Below are 10,936 nucleotides of genomic sequence, written 5' to 3'. Positions count from 1 at the left end.
CTCCTGCAGGCTCACTTGGGTCAGAGCTTTGTGATTTCAGCAGGGAGGAATGGGCAAAGGGTGCACAGCCAACAGAGGGGGGAAATGGAGCAAGCTTTGGACAATCGTCTAGGAAATAAGCCAGACTGTGGTGAGGTAATTCATGTGCTCGGTGCTGTGGTTCGTTAAAGTTACAAGACCCTTGGGACTCAAGGGGGTGGGGTGGGGGCTATTCCATGCAGGGAGAGGTGGAGTCCAGAGGAGCCTGGCTTTTGTTTTAGGATTGCGTCTCTGTCCCAGGCCTGGAAGTGTTGCAGAAGGGAAATGAAAGCCCACTTCCATCTGCATTCAGGATGACGCCAGTTTGACAGTTCCTCATTCTGTTTGTTGTAGGGAGAGGCACGCCTTCAATTTTGGCCTCTGTCTTTAACTAGCAGAGCAGCTTCTTCGCCTTCTCCTTCTTCTTCGTTATTTCCATTCTCTAGATCTTGGTTTTCTTAGACCCAGATGAGCTCTGAAACCATTTCTAGGAAAGACGGTGGGATATGGAGTCAGAAGACATAGGCCGGTTCTCTTAGCCATCATGTGTCTCTGTTTCCTTAGCTATAAATTAGGATTAATCATGCCCACCAGAGGGTGGGTGTGATGATCAAAAGAGGAGAAAGTGCTTTACTAACTGTAAAGTACTGAGCAAACACTAGTGTGCTGGGAGAATGGAGGCTATGACTTTCTGAGATTCTCCTCCAGGCCTCCCATGTTGCTCCCAGAGTCAAACAACCGCTATGACTTAAGATATCATTTTTTTTCTTTTAAAAGAAACTTTATTGTGGGATCATTTGCATAAAATAAATTGCACCCATCCCGAGTGTACAGTTCAATGAGCTCTGACAAATGCATACGCCCTGGAAACCACCAGCCCGGTCAAGCTACAGAACACTTGCATCACCCTAAAACCTCCCCTCCTGCCTTTGCAGTCAGCCGCACCTCTGGCCCCAGGCTTTCTCCTTTGCTGGGTTCAGAATGTCATATATTCTCTTGAATCTGGCTTTCCCCTTTCAGGGTGACAGCCCCAAGTTCTGTCTATGCTGTGGGCACCCGCAGTTCTCTCCTTCTGTATGGACACCCTAAGACATCGTTAAACCGTATAAAATGCAAACCAGTGAGTCTCCCTCCGCTCCGTTCTCCCAGGAGCCATAGAGCTTTTAGCTGATGGGCCTCAGGTGAGGGAACCCAAGCTGTCTGGCCCTGTCCTCATTCTGCAGTCCGGAAGGGGAGCTTGCATGTCCTGACAGCCTTGGACTTCTGGGCTCTGGCTTCTCTCCTCCAGGCCCAACCTAACACTGCCCTGTTGAAGTTGTCCCCCCACCCACCCCACCTGAGGTGGGATCCACCCAGCCTAGGTCAAGGCCTTGTGTGTCCACAAGGCTCTGAGTAAAACGCAGCATAGCCGGGAGGGTAACCCAGTAAGTCTGCCAGCGACCACTATGAGAGCATCAATACAAATTGGCTTATCAGATTAGAATCAGGTCTCTAGCAAGGGCTTTCGCCGATGCGAGGAAAACAGCTTTGTTTCAGCTGCATGGGGCTGGCCTGCACTTGTAGGCAGCTAGATCCAGGAGACTGCGTGGGCATTGGGAAGGGACGAAACAGCCCTCCCTGTGTGGCATTCTGGTGGGTTCTGCACATCTTTGATCACAAGGCCAGTTTGGTCCCCACTTTTCCTCCGTCTGTGTTCTTACCCATCTGTCCTCTGATCCTGCTTCACCATCAGGCAGCAGGGGCAGGATAATCATCATTACCATTTATTACAGCACCTACGCATGCTGCCAGGGCATTTCACATACATCGTTTCGTTTACTTCTCACACCAACCCTTTGAAGAAGGCATCATTAGTCCCATTTCATAGATGGAAAAACCCGAGGCACAGGGAATTGAAGTTACTTGTTCAAAATCACTCAGTTTCAGAATCAGGATTTGAACCCAGGTCTGTCTGACATCGGGGCCCACTGCCCCCTACTCAGTATTTCCAGAAGCAAAGAAGCTAGAGAATACCTAAATTTTGTATTACTACTTCCCCCTACCCTTAGCCTCACCCATTTAAACTCCATGGATTAGGTTTGCTTGTTTTCCAGCTTCATAAAGTGGAATCACCTGATATGTTTTCTTTGGCATCTGAGTTCTTCCACTTCCTCTTATGTGTGTGAGATTTATTCATGCAGTTGTGTGCTGATTCACTCTTACGGCTGTGTGGTATTCCATTGTATAAAGAACACCTTATTTTTAAAGACCTCTTGACTTGTTGTTAAAGTACTGCACTTGAATTGCTGCATTGGGCAACTCCTGAAGTTTATCCAGCTTGTCTGGGTGTCTCTGAAAGAGGTTTAATCTGCCCAGAAGTTACTTCTGTTTTTAAAGGTGATTTTTGCTCACCCCCTGGCTCCTTAATTGATTAAATACAAGCAGAGGTGATCTGTGAGCAACGCCACTGGACTTGTTACCTCCTCTGCCTCCCCTCCCACCTTGCATGTCCCTTCCCTCTTCCTTGTCACGTTGCCGAGAGGAAAACACCTGATACTGTTTAAGTAGCTGCAACTCTTCATACCAGAAATAAGACTGGTTTTCTTTTTAATTAAAAAAATTTTTTTAAATTGACGCATAGTCAGTTTACAACGTTGTGTCAATTTCTGGTGTACAGCATAATGTTTCAGTTACACATATACATACATATATTCATTTTCATATTCTTTTTCATTATAGATTATTACAAGATAGTGAATACAATTCCCTGTGCTATACAGAAACTTATTTTTTATCTATTGTATACATAATAGTATCTGCAAATCTCAAACTCCCAATTTATCCCTTCCCACCCCCTTTCTTCCTTGGTAACCGTAAGTTTGTTTTCTATGTTTGTGAATCTGTCTCTGTTTTATAGCTAAGTTCATTTGTCTTTTTTTTTTTTTAGATTCCGCATATAAGTGATATCATATGGTATTTTTCTTCTTCTTTTTAATTTATTTATTTTGGGGCTGTCTTGAGATAAAGGCTATTTGAAGTTTCCTCTGAGATGTCAGGAGCAAAGCTGCTGATGAGAAAGTTCTAATATTTTTATTGAGTGGCTGTGTAATCTTGGGCAAATCATACAGCTTTCTTGAGCCTCAGCTTCCTCATTTACAAAAGGGGGGAAATGGTGACAACAGTGCTCGTCCTGGGAGGAGTCTGAGTAGCAATCAGCCTCTGAGTCAAAATGGATATTTTGTTGAAGCTCAGATCTCAAGAAGAGGCAAGAGAAGAATAAAGAAAGACCGAGAAGAAGTCACTCAATTCATTTAGACTATGAGTCTCCACGGGAATAAACACCATCCTAACACTTTCAGGGCATGTTGCAATTTTCCCTGCACTTAAAAAAAGAAAAATCCCGTCTGTCTTTGCAGTGTTAAAATCCTCCAAAGCATTCTGTTTGTGTTAGAGGCCAGAAGGTGGTGGAGAAACTGTGAGCCTACACTGCATTGCAGCATAAGCCACAGGGAAGAGGAAACTTGAGTTGAAGAATGGATAGTAGCAGCCAAAAGGAACAAAATCACATTGTTCCTGGTGCTGATGGGAATGACAAAGGAGTGAACTGGGAATTCGCTTGGGTTTATGCATTACTCCAAGCATGTCTTTAGGTAAAAGCTTGGCAACACCTTCCTCATTTCCGTTCTTAACTGATCTCACTACAAAGTAAAAATAAAACCAATTCACAATCAACCTATTATTCCCTTTGGTTTCTGGAGTGGTGCTATGAAATTGTGGAGGGGTAAGACACATGAAGGGGCTCTGACTCAAAATTCCTTATAGTAATATTTGCGAGTTTCTCGTGAGAAATCATGGTGTTTCTACCTTAACGTGTTTGCTTGACTGCCTGAGAAGATAGTGTTGCTGACCTGAGAAATGAACACGCTGCATGAATACCTGGGCGGGTAGGAGGGAGGGAGAGAAGGAAGAGCACAGGTGAGTCTCAGTGAACTGGGGCACGTCAGAAATTTAATAAGAACAAGTCCTGACAAGTGTTAAACCAGAATCCCCTGGGAGAAGAGCGATAGCTTGGTCCTCATCAAAAAAATTTTTGCTGGTTAGATGGCAGGAAGAGAAGAAAGAGGTAACCTAGCCAAGTTTCGAAGTCAGTTTTAATTTAGCTAGTATAAGAGAGGGGAGGGTCGAAATAAACCGTCAGCTTTCGTAAACATAGTTTATTTGTAAAGCTTCCAATTGTGTTGCTAGTCCAGGCTGGGAGTTCTGGGGAAGTAACCTCTTAGAGCTGGGGTGGACATTGGCATAACCCATACTTACAGCTTTAATTTATTGGTCCTACGATCCGGAGGCAACACTTATTATTGTCTTATAAGAGAAGTATTTGATAAGTAGGGGCCCTATTAATTGGGCATAAATTTGATTCCTTTTAAATTTTGCTTTGAAGACGTTTTTAATACAGGGATTCAAATAGGGCAATCTATAACCTCTTTCAACAAGTTATAGTTAGGAAGTTGCTGTTATGAATGTATACATGCAGAAACATATGAGTTGGAATGTACAGCTACCAACCACGTCTGTTAAAAAGTTAATGTACATTTAACTTCTCCAAATACATCCTTGAGTTTGGAAGGTACCCAGGCCATGGGTCATAAAATAGGAGCGCCACCTGGTGAGGAGAGTAGGTAACTGCATATGTATTCTTCAAATTCAGACATGCTATTAACAAATTAATTACTGTTTATAAAATCTTAGAATGTCCTGAGACTATTCACCAACATGATATGAAAGTGACAGTGATTTTCATAAATTCTAATTATTATCATAATGATAATGGGCAGGCTTTAGGCTAGAAAGTAGCTTTTTTAGCTTGCCCATGTCTCATCCCAGTCATAACAGCCTCTGACCCCGGAGATGGGGATAAGGTCCAGGTAGAAAGGAAGGGATGGAGGGAGGAAGGGGCTCACAGTGCTGTGATGAAGGGCTTGCCTTCCTTTCAAGCTTCAGTTCTGGACACACAAAAAAGCAGACACCAAATTTTCTAGGAGGGGCTGGCTGGGAAGGAAGAACAACCATTACTTGTGAGTGTCTGTTGTTACAAACTAGAGAGAGAGGCTTCACTCTGCTCAAACCTTCTTACCCCGAGCTGCCAGGCATCTGGGCAGAGAACTGACTAAGGAAAAATCACAGCGCTGTTTCTTCTCTTTTTCTTCTGTTCTTCATCCCCTTCTTCCTTCCCTTCCCTTTTCTTTTAAAATAATTCTTGGAATGTGCATTTTGTTAGACCAAAGTTAAGACCTGTCCTCATTGTACTGGGTGTTTCATTTACTTCAAAATTTTCCATTTCGGAGAGGCACCGAGGGTTAGTGGAAAGGAAGTTTAGTGCTTTCTGTCTCCTAGGTGTACAGGCATTTTTCTTAACCTCTCCAGGACTCAGCTTCCTCACATGCAAACAGTTCCTCTACCTTTAAGGAGTTTGTGTGAGTTTTGGGGAGGTGGTAGGCAGCTCCGGTAAGCCCTAAGGTGGAGGCAGAAGCAAGCACCCATGGAATGGGGTGCTGATTCTCTCAAGAATGTTCTGGGGAAAAGGGTGGCCTTTGGGTTGGGCCTGGTAGTGTGACTTCAATAGGGCACTTTGTTCATTCATTCAAGAAAAATTTATTGAGCTCCTATTATGAGCGAGGCTCTGTTCTAGGTGTTGGGGATTCACTTGTACACAAGGAAAGAGAAACTAACAACCCTGCCCTCACTGAGCGCATGTTCTGGGGGAGGCGCTGGACTGGACACAAATAAATAACAAAATATGTTTTCCAGATGGGGAGATATGCCAGGAGGAAAATTAAAACAGGGTAGGGGGATAGGCGTTGTGTGAGGAAGTCCCGATTTTATACGGATAAGGTGAGTTTTGGGCAGAGAACTGAAGGAGATGAGGGAACACACCAGCTGAATCCGGATCGGAGGGCCGAACAACCCGGGTGGAGGACACGGCCCCAGGGCCTGGGCAGGCGTGTGCAGAAGTTCACGGAAGGGCAAGGAGGCTGGTGTTTTAGTCTGACCAAGCAAGTGGGAGGTGGGTAATAGAAAGATATTGAAAGGGAGTAGCACATAGAGGGCCTTCCAAGACGTTTTGGCTTTTCTTTTGAGTGAGATGGGGACCCTGCTTTCCTTTGAGTGAGGGGTCAGTCAAAGGAGATGTTCATTCTGACTTACCTTTTCAAGGGGTCACTCTGGCGAGTGTGCAGAGAATAGATGGGTGTGGGGTTGGGGAGGAGAGCCAAGGGCAGAAGCAGGGTCAAGTTAGGGGCTCAGTCTTAGTCTAAAGGGAGAGATGAGAGGGCTTGGGGGCAGAGTGTGGATGGACTGTGGGGGGCTGGTGAGAGTCAGGTGTGTCGCAAAGGTTGTTTCAGGTCCAGGCAGGCAGAAGCTGGATTAGTGTACAGAGAGGCAAAATGGTGATCTGCCCAGGAAATGGCCTGCAGTGTGGCATGATGGGCTGGGTTGGGGCAAGGAGGGAGAAATGGGAGATAAACTCAGGAAGGTAGCTGGGGTTGGCCTTGGTGAACAGTTTACAAAGTGTGAACTTCTCTGTATAACCTGGAGGCAGTAACAGTTTTCAACACGAGAGCCGAGTGATCAGAGAGGGCTTTGGGCTCTAGTGGCCAATGAAGGTAAGACTACAGGGGGAGGAGAGAATCAGAAACCACGGTCCAGGTAAGAATAACAAGGGCTCAGACTTAGGCAGCGAGTGGAAAGGATACCTGAGTGACATTTTGCCAGTGGAGTAACAGGGAAGTGAGGGAAGTTAACCGACTGATATACAGTTGATCCTTGAACAACATGGAGTGGGGGAAGTCAAAAATCCAAATGTAACTTTATAGTTGGCCCTCCATATCTGCGATTCCGAATCCAAGGATTCAACCAACCTCAGATGGTGTGGTCCTGTGGTATGTATTTACTGAAAAAAATCAGCATATAAGTGGCCCTGGGAAGTTTGTTTAAGAGTCAGATGTATAATCACTGAGAACCATATTTCTGATTAAAAAAACCGTATTTCAGTGTGGAAGTAAGTGTGCTGGAATGAATGTCTGCCCCTCCCTGAAATGCTTTAGAAGTAATGATGATCAATAAAACCCTTGCAGTGTCTTGTGAGGAGAGTGATAAAGGTGTCTTTTTTATGTTAATGAGGCAACTTGTGGAAAGCCCCCAGGTAACCTAATAGGGATGGGGCCCTGGTTGCCAGGGGAACTATTGTGATTAGAAGGTTGGAAATTTCAGCCCCACCCCTGACTTCTAGGGAGAAGGAAGGGGCTGGAGGTTGGGTCGGTCACGAATGGCCCACAATTTAATCAATCATGACTACATAATAAAGCCTCCATAAGCCCCCAAAAGGACGGAGTCTGGAGAACTTCCAGGTTGGTGAGCACAAGGGGAGTCTGGGAGAGTGGTGCCTGGAGAGGGCTTGGAAGTTCAGTGCCCTGTCCCCCTACCTATGTATCTCTTTCCTCTGGCAGTTTCAGAATTATATCCTTTTACAAGAAACTGGTCATCTAATAAGTGCACTGTTTGCCTGAGTTCTGTGAGCCACCCTAGCAAATTAATCCAACCTGAGAAGGGAGTCGTGGGAGCCTCTGATCTACAGACTTGGTACTGGTGTCTGAGGGTGGGCCCAGTCTTGTGGGCCTGAGCCCTTAACTTGCAGATTCTGATGCTGTCCCTGGGTGGATAGTGTCACAACTGATTTGAATTGTAGAACACCCCGCCAGCATTGAGGAATTGCCTGTGGTGTGGGAAAAGCGACGTAGAAATTGGATGCAGAACCGTTCTAGGAATCCTAATCATTAATTAGGATTTTGTTTGGCTGAGTGGGGTGTGCAAGCAGGGTAACTGAGAAGTGGGGTTGGCGGTGGCCAGTGAGAGGTAGGGAACCAGAGAGGCCTTGGGAGAGGGTAGCTTGAGAGAGAACAAGAGGGCAAGTGGAGATGAGGCAGGTGCCTTCTATACCGACCCTTTCCAGTCAGGCCCCTACCCTTTCCTCCTGCCCAGTGTCGCTCCAGCCAATAGAATGAGACCATGTTTAGCTCAGAAGCAACGGGAAGCTTTATTCTCCGATCTAAGACAGGAGAGGTGCCAGCTGTGCTCCGGAGCACACCCTCCCCCGTACAGGCCACAGTGGGGCCAATTTATAGGGTTCTCGGGGCCGGGAGGGGAGGGGTGGAGTTCCCCTCCTTCTGGCCCAGCTGTGCTGCTCCAGGCCCCAGATCGCAGTGCTGGGAGCAGCCTCTCTGCACGGGGCCCGCCGCCGCCATGTTGAATTGCGGTGTCGTGCGCGGTCCCTCTGCCCGCGCGGCCCGCCGCCATGTTGAGTTGCGGTGTCATACGTGGTGCCTCTGCCTGCGGCCTGCCGCCATGTTGAATTGCGGTGTCGTGCGCGGTGCCTCTGCCCACAGCTGGCTGCCGCCATGTTGAATTGCGGTGCCGTGCGCGGTGCCTCTGCCTGCAGCCCGCCACCGCCATGTTGAGTTGCGGTGTCATACGTGGTGCCTCTGCCCGCGGCCCGCCGCCATGTTGAATTGCGGTGTCGTGCGCGGTGCCTCTGCCTGCAGCCCGCCGCCACCGTCTTGAGTTGCGGTGTGCACAGCGCTCCAGCACACGCCCCCGCTGAGGCGCTGGTGGCGCCATTTCGCAGAAGGAACTCTGGTCTGAAGCGCCAGGGGTGCGAGACCTCCGCACCGGGCGCCCTGTGAGCGCGTGAAACTAGACGCAGCCCAAAGGAATAGACAAGGTGAGCCTTTACCTTATTACCCACATTCTATTTTCCTTTCCCGGGACTTGTTGACGGGCGTGGCGGGTGACGCTTCTGGAGAGAGCACTGGTTGAAAACGGCTGGGTCACCTCAGGGGGACGATTGTGAAGCTGCACAGGGAGCCGGGGGTGGGAGCAGCCGCCTCCCGTCTCCCTGGAGAGGCTCTGTGGAGGCCAAGTCAGCGTGTGGGGCTTTGGATCCAGCCGTGGTTTTTCTGGAAGGATGGCGTGGGTGCCAAGGGCCGTCCCCCGCGAGCAGGCCGGCCTTGTGTGCGCTGCTGCTCGGCGCCTGGCAGGAGAATGAAAAGAACGGGGATTCCAACTGCACACCGGTGTTTTCTCAGTCTGGTGTGTTCTGTTCTTTCTTCTGCTCTGCGCTCGCCTCTGTGACGAAGGCTTTGCTTTCCGTCTCCCGACAGTCCGTCTGTGTTAAAAAGGAAGCTCCAGGTCACTCTTCCCCTCCTTTGCCCTCCAGCTCCTTCCCTCAGCCCGGCCTTCTGCCCAAAGGCAGGACTTGTCCTGAGAGGCAACGCCATTTACTCAGTCCTTTCCTTGTCTTTTATTTCCCGGTGAGGATTTGTTTTTGTCCCCTCTTCCTTTGTCACCTTTCCAGCCTGAAACATCCCTTGCTGTCATGTTGCAAGTCTCAGAACTAAAAAGAAAGCCAACAGGAAAACAGAAAAATGGTGTCCACCTTGCCTTTATCATAATCACCGTTAGTTCTCTCTAATGGCAGCTGGCCCGGGGGGACAGCAGTGAACACGCAGTTTTTGTACAGAAACTCTTGGTTCTTAGGAAGTGGGGAGTTTGGCCCCAAGAACCAAGGACACTCGCATACAGTGGAAGTGACCAAACGCCCTAATTTAATTAGGCACATCCTAACTTCCTTCTGTGTTTGATCCTCCATCCTTTACTATGAGACCCTGGGCAAGTCTTTTGAGCTCGAGTCTCGGCTTTGAGTGGAGATAATAAGACTTTCCCTAAAGTTAGGGGCAGGACCCCGTGATCTTTGAAAGGCCCCTCCAGTACTAAGATCTACAATTCTATGAATCTCTCTACTCAAAGGTCCCAGAAACAAAGTCACAAATCAGCATAACTTAAGAATTCCCACTCTCCGCGGAAGTGTTCTGCGATAAGGAAACGGGGCTTAAGAAAGGAGAGTGAATGGATGTCAGAATGCAGGGCTCTAAAATGTGCATCCCTTTGTAGGAAATTGTGGTGGGGTTTCATCTCCACTCCTCTCCAGGTGGCCCTGGGACAGAACATTGAACTCTTTTGGAGTCTTACATAAACCATAACTGTGCTAAGCGCGTCACGTACATTGCCTTTTAATCTTCAGAAGAAGCCTGTGAGGTCTGCTCATTTACAGTCGAGGAAGCTGAAATCCAGGAAATTACACAACTAGTTCTAGCTAAGTAATGGTAAAGATGACTTTCACACTCAGTTGGTCTGACACCAGAATCCACACTCTAAATTGCTACATTAAACGCTTACCTCTCTGTGTAGACACCAGGAATCTTACTTATGTGAAGAGTTTGTTAGCGATGGGTAGGTTCTGGGGACTTGGGTTTACACTGTGTGAAAAATAAAGGAGCAGTAAAGAATGTCACCGAACTGGACGCCTGGAAGGCAGGGAGCTGGTACGCAGGTTTGGAGAGAGTGGAGGTGTGTGAGCTTGACTCATGGCAGGCACTCTGGTCTTGCCGTCAAGGAAGTTTTCTCAGGTGTCCTGGTCTTGAGCTGCTAGTCTAAAGTGTGTTTCCTGTGTGGTCACTTAAAGGCTTGACTCTCTAAGGTTGAAGGAAAGAGCGTGTTCCTCAGAGGCAGGATCACTCCCCTGGGAGCTGCAGGGCGTGGTGGTGACATGAGGACATGGGCAGGCAGGGCAGCAGCCAGACAGGCAGCGACAGCAGGGAGCCTGACAGCTGTGGGAGCAGAACCCTGCACAGCTGTGTGGGGGCGTGGAGGCCTGGGGGGCCGGGTGTGGAGATTCACAGAGCAGGCTGGCAGGGTACCCAGAGCCTAGTGCCGCTGTGAAGTGTCACCTGTCCTCCAGGCTGCTGGGACTTGGGGAAGTGACTGTTACCACCACATACCAGTGGATCTGTTATATTTGGAATATCTTCTGCCCAGCCGGGCTGTG

This window comes from Camelus dromedarius, chromosome 7, assembly GCF_036321535.1.
Source record: "Camelus dromedarius isolate mCamDro1 chromosome 7, mCamDro1.pat, whole genome shotgun sequence".
NCBI classification, from domain to species: domain Eukaryota; kingdom Metazoa; phylum Chordata; class Mammalia; order Artiodactyla; family Camelidae; genus Camelus; species Camelus dromedarius.
The sequence above is the reverse complement of the archived record's forward strand: the minus strand, read 5'-3'. Positions refer to the sequence as shown.